This window comes from Lathyrus oleraceus, chromosome 1 (assembly GCF_024323335.1).
Source record: "Lathyrus oleraceus cultivar Zhongwan6 chromosome 1, CAAS_Psat_ZW6_1.0, whole genome shotgun sequence".
NCBI lineage: Eukaryota > Viridiplantae > Streptophyta > Magnoliopsida > Fabales > Fabaceae > Lathyrus > Lathyrus oleraceus.
The window spans coordinates 333,724,864-333,736,234 of NC_066579.1; positions in this window are offsets into that span (position 1 = coordinate 333,724,864).

An 11,371-nucleotide genomic window follows, 5' to 3' on the forward strand; every position below is an offset into this window, starting at 1 on the left:
TATCAAATTTGGTTAAATGTCTTGTCATTTTCATAAGCATATTCATATTCAATAAATCAATGGACTTTTTGCATTCAAATATTGCGCTCTTTATCTTTCCTGTCATTTTTTTTCAAACAAGCTATGTATTCTTGCACACACTCACGTAACAATTTGCCGATCCATACCCACTCTGGATCCTGTTGATAATAGTTCTGCTACTGTTCATTATGACTTTGAAAATCCGATCTACCAAGCCGAGGATGGAGGTGAGGAAGATTGTGAAGTACCTGAGAACTTGTCAGACTATCACTGCAAGAAGAAAAGACTATTCAGCCGCATGGGGCATCGATCGAAATCGTAAATCTGGACCACGTCGCCCGATTTAGCTCCCATTTGACCGCTACTTGCAAATCCATCTCCAAATTACTGAGACAAAATCAAGAAGTATCTCCAAGAACCTCTAATTCTGATACCACCAGTTGAAGGAAGACCTTTAATCATGTATTTGACCGTGTTAGAAAGTCAAAGGGGTGCGTGTTGGGGCAACATGACGAGTCTGGTCGAAAAGAGCATGCAACATACCACCTTAGCAAAAAGGTACCGACTGTGAAACAAGATACTCACAGCTCGAGAAAGCTTACTGTGCTTTGGCTTGGGCTGCTCGCCGACTAAGACAGTATATGTTGAATCATACCACTTTATTGACTTCTAAGATGGATCTTATCAAATATACATTTGAGAAACCTGTTGTCTCCTGAAAGAATTATTACTGACAATGGTACTGATTTGAACAACAAGATGATTACTGAACTCTGCATGCAGTTCAAAATAAAACCCCATAATTCCGAAGTGGCGACTTGGTAATAAAGCGTATCATTCTACCACAAGGTGATTCTAGAGGCAAATGGACTCCCACATACGAAGGACCATTTGCAGTTAAGAAGGTATTCTCTGGTGGAGCCATGATGCTTGCTACAGCGGATGACGAAGAGTCCCCGCATCCCGTGAACACGGACATAGTTAAAAAAAAAAATACTACGCATGTACACCCGGCAAGTCGAAAACCTGAAAAGGCGGCTTGGGCAAAAAAGGGTATCCTGGTGGACTGAAAACCTGAAAAGGCGGTCCAGGAAAAAATTAGGGATTAAAGCGTATGACTATGTCCCGTTCTCGGACAGCTTCATCCAACTTCGAGGGACTGAACAAGCCAATCACTTCTATCAGACAGCAGGAGATGAGATGCTTGATGACATAATAACGGTAGTGGAATTAGAATCGATAGGACTTTTTCTGCATAGCTTTCTCTTTGTTTGCTTGATAATTTCCTCTTACTAGGATTTCTGTCTCCTTGTACACGAATTGCCTGTTTATAGGCCCTATTTCAAAATCAATACAATTTCATTTCCAAAAAGATGCTTTTGTTTTACTTTCTCTGTTTTGTTTGCATAAACGTCCATTGATTTAACTTGAATTGATATATGCATTTGAATATGATCAATGTTTATCAAAATACATGCATAAAACGGAAATAGCAATTACAAAAGACTTCAGGGTCGAGGATAAGGTCTAACCATGCTTTCCAACAAGTCCGGTTACAAATCCTTTCCCCAACAAAAACCAGCTATTTCCCAGAAGAGGTTGGCATCACCAGACAGACTAGTCATCTCTTCCACCCCCAGCCAGGCTCTGTTGAATATTTCTACCATCAGACAGAAATCAAATACCCCCAGCTGAGAAAGGGTCATCAATACAAATATCTCCGACCAGAAGACTGAGATTTATTTCCCCAGTAGAGTCCTCCGGAAGGACTTTTCAGATGCATAATTCATTCATTACATCATTTCACAGCATACGCATGCATACATCGTTCACAGTTATTTTCGAAAGCATAAAACATCTCATGCATCATGACATGGCATGAAGCTAACTTTATTTTTCAGGTTAATTATCTTCTTGATACAGTCAAAATAGAGGACCATTCAGACGGACATCTTCATCAATTACGTTCAGGATTCAACTACATCTTTCAGATATACTCCATGTCAACATTCATTTTGACATCCTCCTAACGATGGCATCTATAAGCCCATCCCAGACATTTATTGCAAATACAACATATACAAATACTATCAGATATAGCCTAACGTACGGTTCATTCTGATTCAGCTCAACATATGACTCTTTCAACTCAGATGCGATCTAACGTACGATCCATTCCGACCTTCAACAACTCCAATACAGTCTAATGTACGACCCAGTTAGACCTTCAAGTCCTCAGATTCTACCTAGCGTACGGTACATTTCTGAAGCGTAGTCTAGCGTACGACTACCCCTTTCATCACCAGATTCAGCCTAACGGACGGCTCATTCTGCTCAGAGACAGTCTAATGTACGACCCAGTTAGACCTTCAAGTCCTCAGATGCTACCTAGCGTACGGTACATTTCTAAAGCGTAGTCTAGCGTACGACTACCCCTTTCATCACCAGATTCAGCCTAACGGACGGCTCATTCTGCTCAAATACAGTCTAATGTACGACCCAGTTAGACCTTCAAGTCCTCAGATGCTACCTAGCGTACGGTACATTTCTAAAGCGTAGTCTAGCGTACGACTACCCCTTTCATCACCAGATTCAGCCTAACGGACGGCTCATTCTGCTCAAATACAGTCTAATGTACGACCCAGTTAGACCTTCAAGTCCTCAGATGCTACCTAGCGTACGGTACATTTCTAAAGCGTAGTCTAGCGTACGACTACCCCTTTCATCACCAGATTCAGCCTAATGGACGGCTCATTCTGCTCAAATACAGTCTAATGCACGACCCAGTTAGACCTTCAAGGCCTCAAATGCTACCTAGCGTACGGTACATTTCTGAAGCGTAGTCTAGCGTACGACTACCCCTTTCATCATCAGATTCAGCCTAACGGACGGCTCATTCTGCTCAGAGATGGTCTAGCGTACGACCCGCTTGGATGTTCATCCCCTCTAATGCTACCTAGCGTACGGTACATTCTGAAGTGTAGTCTGGCGTATGACTACCCCTTTCATCATCAGATGCAGCCTAACGGACGGCTCATTCTGCTCAGAGACGGTCTAGCGTACGACCCGCTTGGATGTTCATCCCCTCAAATGCTACCTAGCGTACGGTACATTCTGAAGTGTAGTCTGGCGTATGACTACCCCCCTTCATCATCAGGTACAGCCTAACGGACGGCTCAGTCTACAACTCAGATACGATCTAGCATACGATCCATTCTGATCCTTCACCCCCAGTAACGATACAGCCTTACGGACGGCTCGTTCCGCAACCCATCCTGCTATTTAGATACGATCTAGCGTATGATCCATTCTGATCCTTTATCCCCAGCAGTGTATGACTCATTCGGATTCTTATCTCATTTTGATTCGGCACAACATATTACTCCTCCAACAATACGGTCTAGCGTACGACCCATTCGGATCTTCATTCCTCAGATACTACCTAGCGTACGGTACATCCCGAGGTGTAGTCTAGCGTACGACTACTTTTCGTCAGATACAGCCTAACAGACGGCCCATTCTGCAACTCAGATACGATCTAGCGTATGATCCATTCTGATCTGTTATCCCCAGTGGCGTATGACCCATTCTAACTCCCCAGTGAAGTCGACGGCCTAATGAATGACTCACTATACGGTCCAGCGTATGACCCAGTGACACCCATGACTTCAGATATCTTCTAACGTACGACGTACTCTGAAGCTCTCATCATCAAACTTCCTAGATGGCATCATCAAGACTAACTAATTGACAAATGCAAATTTTTGGGGCATCCTAAGTGTTCAATAATCTTCCACCTCCAGACCACGAATGGCGTACATACCATTCTGACTCTCTCGGTTCAAGAATATTGAACAGGGGCAGCTGTCATACCCCAAAATTTGCCCATTAATATTTCAAGACATTTTTCAGGGCACTCCGACTCATTTTTATGACACTGATCTTAAAGGAACAAAGGCCCAGCTCACGAATGGCCCAATCCAGAAAATGGCCCAAACTGGCCTGTTCGCTACACGTTCGCTACACGCTCGCCTAGCGAACGTTCGCTACACGCTCGCCTAGCGAATGTTCGCTACACACTCGCCTAGCGAACGTTCGCTACGCGTTCGCTACACGCTCGCCTAGCGAAGCTGACAGATAACAGAAAATTCTGGGCTTCACTCTGAGCCCATTAGGTCACAAAAAAGAGCATTATAAATACCAACACTTCAGTAATGAAAAGGAGGACGAAAAAGGACGGAAACCCTGGCATAGAAACCCTAGCTCAGAGAAGTCGGAGTGAAGAAACCCTGACGGCCGCTCATCCGCACCGCCGTTGCCGCCGTCCAACTCCACCCGATACCAAAAGTGACTTGCCAATTAAGCATTACCACTCCATTGCAAACAGGTTTGCGTATCATTATTGTTTTATGCTTCCAATTTGTAAATCTCTAAATACATAATGCATCATGATTGAATTTTTGGATATGTAATTAGACTTTGCATGTGAATTCCAGTACGCCTGAATATCCTGAATGTTTGACCATATTATTTCTGTAATTGAATGCAATAAGGCATGCAGCATGCTGAGACCATACTGTTCTGAAATTCAAAACCCGCAGCCGCTCGCTAGCACATCGCTAAGCGAGCATGTAGCGAGTATTCGCTAGGCCCTCGCTAGGCGAGGCAGAGGCGAACGGGACAGTCGTTGATATTTGTTATGTCCTATGCGTAACCTGATCTATTCTATGTTAATTATGCACTGTTTTGCCTGACATTCATGCTGCTGTGTTTTCTTTTGCGGTGTAATCCTCGATTGCACCCTGATTGGTATTCTAACCCGTTTGCTGAATTTTGTAAAGGTTCACATATCCCAGGAAAAGAGTGCTGTTTAGGCCTTCCACTTTATTTGTGGGATACCCTTATGAAGATCCACCCTAAATTGCTTAATTAATTTTAATGTATTAATTTTAATGTATTAATTTTAATGTATTGATTTTAATGTGGAGATTCATCCTAATCACCTAATTGACTTTAAAATATGGCCTTTAAATACGTGATCTTGGACCTCTCTGTTGCCTTACAATATTACGGTATTACGGTCATGTCCCGCGAATGTAGGGATACACTTAGCAATGGCCCTTCGATTAAATCATCATAAAATAAATCATAGTCCCTCGGATGTTGCCTTCGAATATATGATTTCGTCCCTCGATGACCCTTCGGTGTAGCCTACGGTTAAATGATGATCGTCCCTTCGAATGCTAAGGTATCCTTACAACTGTTGCCTTCAATGACCTATCGATGACCCTACGATGACCCTTAAACATCCAGAGGGTAAAATTACTTACTTCTCAATAGTAAGGACAGTTTTACCCTCATAAGGATAGGAAACGTTCATAACGACCTTAGGAAGGTATAACTCTCAATTGCTGGATCATAACCTAAAACATTTCCCACCCCTCACACTTTGCAAATCCTAGAAAATCACCACTTGGTATACATTCATACTAGAATCATTACCAAGTTACATTTTTCTAAACCGTTTTCAAAATCAAACGAGATAAATACTTTGTATACATTCATACGAGAATCATTACAAAGTTAAACTCTCTTTTTGAAACATTTTTTAAACAATTCACGAACACTTTTCAGACAAAAATATAAGTGATCCAGCAATTAAGAGCCCATGGATAACCATGGATACAAAGGGTGCTAACACCTTCCCTTTGTATAATGTACCTCCCGAACCCAAAATCTATTGAGGTCTTTCCTGTTCTTTTCCACCTTTCCTTATTGGATAAAAGAAAAGTCGGTGGCGACTCTTGCTATCCGCGACATTGCGATAAAAAGCAAAATACCCAAAGTCAGTTCACCGTATGACACACATAATCCCCAAACCAAAAGCTTTTACAAGTTTAACTTTTAACCCAAACAAATAATCCCTAGATGAATAATATTCAACTAAGGTGTATACAAAAGATTCCCTTGGTGAATTTATAATTCTACCCTTCTAGAATTACAAAATATCCCCACTCACAAAAGAACTTTCTAAAATAAGTACTTCGACTAAAAATTAGTGAGAAAGAAATTTTTAGAGAGAGAAAGAAAGAGTGAGAAGTGTCAAAACACAATTCAGGATGAAATGAAATCGGGAATGGACTTATATTTATAGGCTAGAGGTTGAATCAAAAAGGAAATTGAGTTTAATGCCTTTTTAGACAATCTAATTGGTTAGAACCTAATTCTAATCAATTAGAAACTTCAATGATAATTGATTACCAGTCCAAAAAGGAAAGAAACGATATCTAGTTGTCTTACCTTATTAAGGTGTTGTTGTAATCGCTTAGAGCTCAATTTTGAACTGGTCTAATTGATTAGACAAGTGCTCCAATCGTTTAGAAAAGGAAAAACTTTTCGCATAGAAATTATTGTAAGGGCAAACTGTCATACAACATACGATCATAGGTTTCGATGATGACAAATTACCACCATGGATGAATCGACATTGTCGATTCCACCTCTACAAAACAAATGCAACATATCACCTATCATATCCTTTTCTATGTTCATCTAAACTGTTATATTTCATACATCATATGTGGATAAAATATGGTCATGACAAAATGCATGAAAACCACAAAAATCTAAATTTTTGCAGATTTGCAGGGTTTGAGTCGACCGCAGGGTCGGCGCATGACATAGTGCATTTTCTCACGGGTCAGCGAATGAAGGTTTGAGTCGACCGTAGGGTCGGCGCATGACATAGTGCATTTTCTCACGGGTCAGCGCACGAAGGCTTGAGTCGACCGCAGGGTCGGCGCATGAAGGTTTCACTTTCCCACGGGTCAGCGCACGCCGACCTATGGTCGACGCATACCGATGTGTTTTTTAGATTGTCCAAAACTGCAGGCTATGCGTCGACGCATAGACCTGCTATGGTCGATCGTTCGTGCGCAACTACAGTTTTTAAGTAATTCCCACTTTGTTTGAAAAGCTGTTAAGTGGGTTGGTTGGTTTGTAACTATAAATAGAAGTTCAGTTACTTGTATCAACCAACATTTTGACAAATTGATTCAAGTGTACAAAGAACAAGAAAAAGTGAAATAGGTGTCCAAGATTCTTCATCTTCATCTTCAACATCTCACAACACATCAATTACACACAACCATTTTTGAAGTGCTTTGTGATTGGTTAAAGGTGATAACGTTCGAAGCCGAGATTGGGGAATCCGGTTCGGGTTGAAGTTTGCGACAGGTTTTTTCTTGAATAAAACCTTTAGGGTTTTGTCTTCCAAGATTGGGTTGATTTTGGGGTCTTTTTTGGACGATTTCTTCATCAATTTTCAGCTGAGCGAAGGTGATTGAGAAGAGGAAGTCTTCATCAATCTAGTAGCGGATTCAGTGATATTGAAGGGAAGATTTTGGGTTTGATTTGTTATAGTTGAGATCAGCCGGGCCGAGGGATTGAAGAACTGAGAGTTATTCAACAAAGGGGTTGGAATCGGAGGTCTATCAACAACAATCGAAGGACTTGATTCACCTTGAATCAAGGAACGAGTGGAAGCAACATTCAACGTCTTGAGAATTCTGTTGTATAATTGCCTTTCAATCCTTGTATAAACTGTTATACTCAACAGGTGATATCTATTAAAGCAATCTCAATTCTAGTTTTAGAATTGAGGGCAGACGTACCCCGAAGCGAGGACGACGGGGGAATTGCCTCATCAAATCTTTGTCTTCTCTATTTTTCAGCATATTTGTTTTTGGCTTAAAAATAAGTGATTTTTGTATAAGCACTTTTATCAAACCTTGATATTAATTGAGTAAGAAGTTAAAAATCTGTTTTTGAATCCAAAGTACAATAAGATATTGTACTAGACTAATTGGAATCACTTACTCAACATAAATATCACTTGGAGTGTTTTTGCACACCAAGTGTTTGATAATTTGCCTAAACCAAAATTATCTTAGTTGTGTATCTAGTTTGGTTTGCTCTTTGAATCATTGGAACTAGGAATCCTAGCAAGTGAAATAAATCATTGATAGTGTGACTAGTGTAGTGATTCTTATTCTACATGATCACTAATCTATAGGCTAGACGCATATCTGGTTTTCCAATAACCGTTCGTTTTAGACTATATTTTCCTCGGCCGCTTCCGCACTTAAAACAAATTTTCAAAACCAATTTTTAATTGGTAACGCCGACTCAATTTTTAATTGGGATCTATTCAACCCCCCCCCTTTTAGACCCGTGCCATAGTCTAACAAGTGGTATCAGGAGCACCGGTTCGCTCCGTGCTTCAAAATATAACTTTGATAGAAAATGGCTAACGAACCTAAATGGGCTTATAATAGAGCTTCCGTTTTCAATGGTGAAAATTATAGTTATTGGAAAGACTGTATGCGGGTGCACATAAATTCCATAGATAGAAAAATATGGAACGTTATTCTCAATGGTCCAATTGAAATAACCATGACCAATTAGAATAATGAATTAGTGCCAAAGCCCGAAGCACAATGGACCGATGATGATGAAAGAAAATACAATTATGATTGGAAAGCCAAAAATATCCTAATCTCCTCATTAGGTGTAGATGAATACTATCGTGTATCCCATTGTCCTACTGCTAAGGCCATGTGGGATTCACTACAAATCGCCCATGAAGGGATGAACGATGTTAAGTTGGCAAGAATCAACACACTAACACAAGAGTTTGATCTATTTTTCATGGAGCAAGGGGAAACCATTGCTGACATGCAAAAGAGATTTACTCATCTCATCAATCGATTACATTCATTAGGTAGGCCGGTTTCTAATGATGTTGCTACTAATAAGATCTTGAGATGTCTTAACAGGGAATGGCAGCCGAAAGTGACCGCCATCAAAGAAGCAAATGATCTTACCATATTAGACTTGACAACATTATTTGGCAAACTACAAGAGCACGAACAAGTACTCTTGAGCCTAGAACAACACGAAAAGAAAGAAAAGAAGGACAAAACAAAGGTGAGTGAAAATAAATCTATAGCTCTTAAGACTTCCTCCTCAAAGTCTCAAGCAAAAGAGAAAAGTGATTATTCCTCGAGCGACAAAGAAGAAGAGGACAAGAGCGAAGATATAGGGTTGTTCGTTAAACGTTACAATCGTTACGTGAGAAAGAACGACATCCAACATTCCGAGAAGAACTTGGTAAACTTCCGGAAACAATTGAGGTACTCTAAAAATGATGACTCAAAAGGTAAAAAGACTAGAGGGTCGTGCTACACTTGTGGGAAGCCCGGTCATTACAAACCGGATTGTCCGATGAACAAGAAGACAAGGGAAAAGGAATCATCCAAATCACACAAGAAATCATCAAAGCCAAGGAGAGCATACATAGCTTGGGAAAGCGATATCGACTCCTCCGATGATGAAAGTTCTAGTGATGAAGATGAAGCTGTAAACCTATGCCTCTCTTCTCATCAAAAGAACAAAAAGAAACAGGTACGACATGCTAAATATGAAAAATCCTCTAGTATGTCTCATCATGAATTACAAGCTGCATTTGATACTGTACGCTGTGAAGCTAAAGAGGCCTTTAAAAGGCTTGCCTCAAATAACCAAATTTTTATCCATTTGGAACAAAAAATTCGAGAATCCGAAAGGAAACTTGAGGCACTCAAAGCTTCTATGGTAGAAAGCACAAAAGCAGGTTCTGAGGACCTTAGAAATACGATAATTAACTATGGGTGTGATACTTGTTATATTTGGCAAGGTGAAGTAGGAAACCTAAAAACCAAACTTGACAAGGCTTTTGAGCCTAATATTACCTTTGCAATCGATAAATCAAACTTTCGAAAAAGTATGGTTAATCCATATCAAAAATATAAATATGTTATAAAGGATAAAGATAGCAAAGGCAATCAAAATGTTAATTTCTCTTGTCTTTATTGTTGCAAGAAAGGCCACTCCATTGCTAAATGCAGGTTTAGGAGATTCTTAGTTCCTAAAGGCATTTACCAATGGCTGCCCAAATGCAACCATTTCGTTACTCACTATTCAGGACCCAATAAGCCATTGGGTACCTTCTCGTGTTAATTGTATTTCCATAGGTACAATGCCTCGAGACCACCAAGAGAAGACGGGTTCTCGACAGTGGATGCTCAAGGCACATGTCAGGAGACATATCACTCTTCATTGACCTCGTGGCTAAGAAGAAAGGATATGTAACCTATGGTGACAACAACCATGGAGCAATACTAGGTAAAGGTAGTGTAGGTAACCCTTCTTCCACTACTATTTCTGATGTATTGCTTGTCGAAGGTCTTAAACACAATCTACTTAGCATCAATCAATTATGTGACAAAGGATACAATGCATCTTTTTCAAAAGATTGTTGCAAAATTGTACATAATGATGATAAGAAGAGTATGTTTAATGGCCTGCGAGTGAATAATGTCTATATGTTAGACTTGAACGAAGTATCGTTAACAAGTGACAAATGCCTTGTAACATTGAGTGAAGATTCATGGTTATGGCATAGGCGTTTAGCACATGTTAACTTTGACTTACTAAATAAAGTAGTCTCAAAAGATCTAGTCTTAGGTCTCCCCAAAATAAAGTTCACCAAGGATCACCTTTGTGATGCTTGTCAAAAAGGGAAGCAAACGAGGATCTCATTTAAATCCAAAAATATCGTTTCAACAACGAGACCTCTCGAACTTCTTCATATGGACTTATTTGGGCCGTCTAGGATTAAAAGTCTAGGAGGAAATTATTACGGTTTTGTAATAGTGGACGAATTTTCTAGATTTTGTTGGACTACCTTTTTAGTAAGCAAGAGCGATACGTTCGCCGCCTTTAAAATGTTTGCTAAGCTTTCCCAAAATAAATTAAATACAAACATTGTTTCAATTAGAAGCGACCATGGGGGTGAGTTCGAAAACCATTTATTTGAAGAATATTGCGGTAACCATGGTATCGATCATAACTTCTCCGCTCCACGTACTCCTCAACAAAGTGGGGTCGTGGAGCGTAAAAATCAAATTTTGGAAGAATTGGGAAGAACAATGATTAACGAAAGTGGTTTACCGAAATATTTTTGGGCCGACGCCATTAGTACGGCGTGTTATGTTTTGAATAGGGTGCTCATTCGCCCCATTCTAAATAAAACACCGTATGAGCTTTTAAAAGGGTGAAAGCCAAATGTTTCTCACTTATATGTTTTCGGTTGCAAATGTTTTGTATTAAATAATGGAAAGGAAAACTTGGGCAAATTCGATTCCAAGGCCGACGAAGGTATCTTCCTCGGATACTCTCAATCGAGTAAAGCATATAGAATATATAATAAACGATTACTTACTGTGGAAGAGTCTGTACATGTCACTTT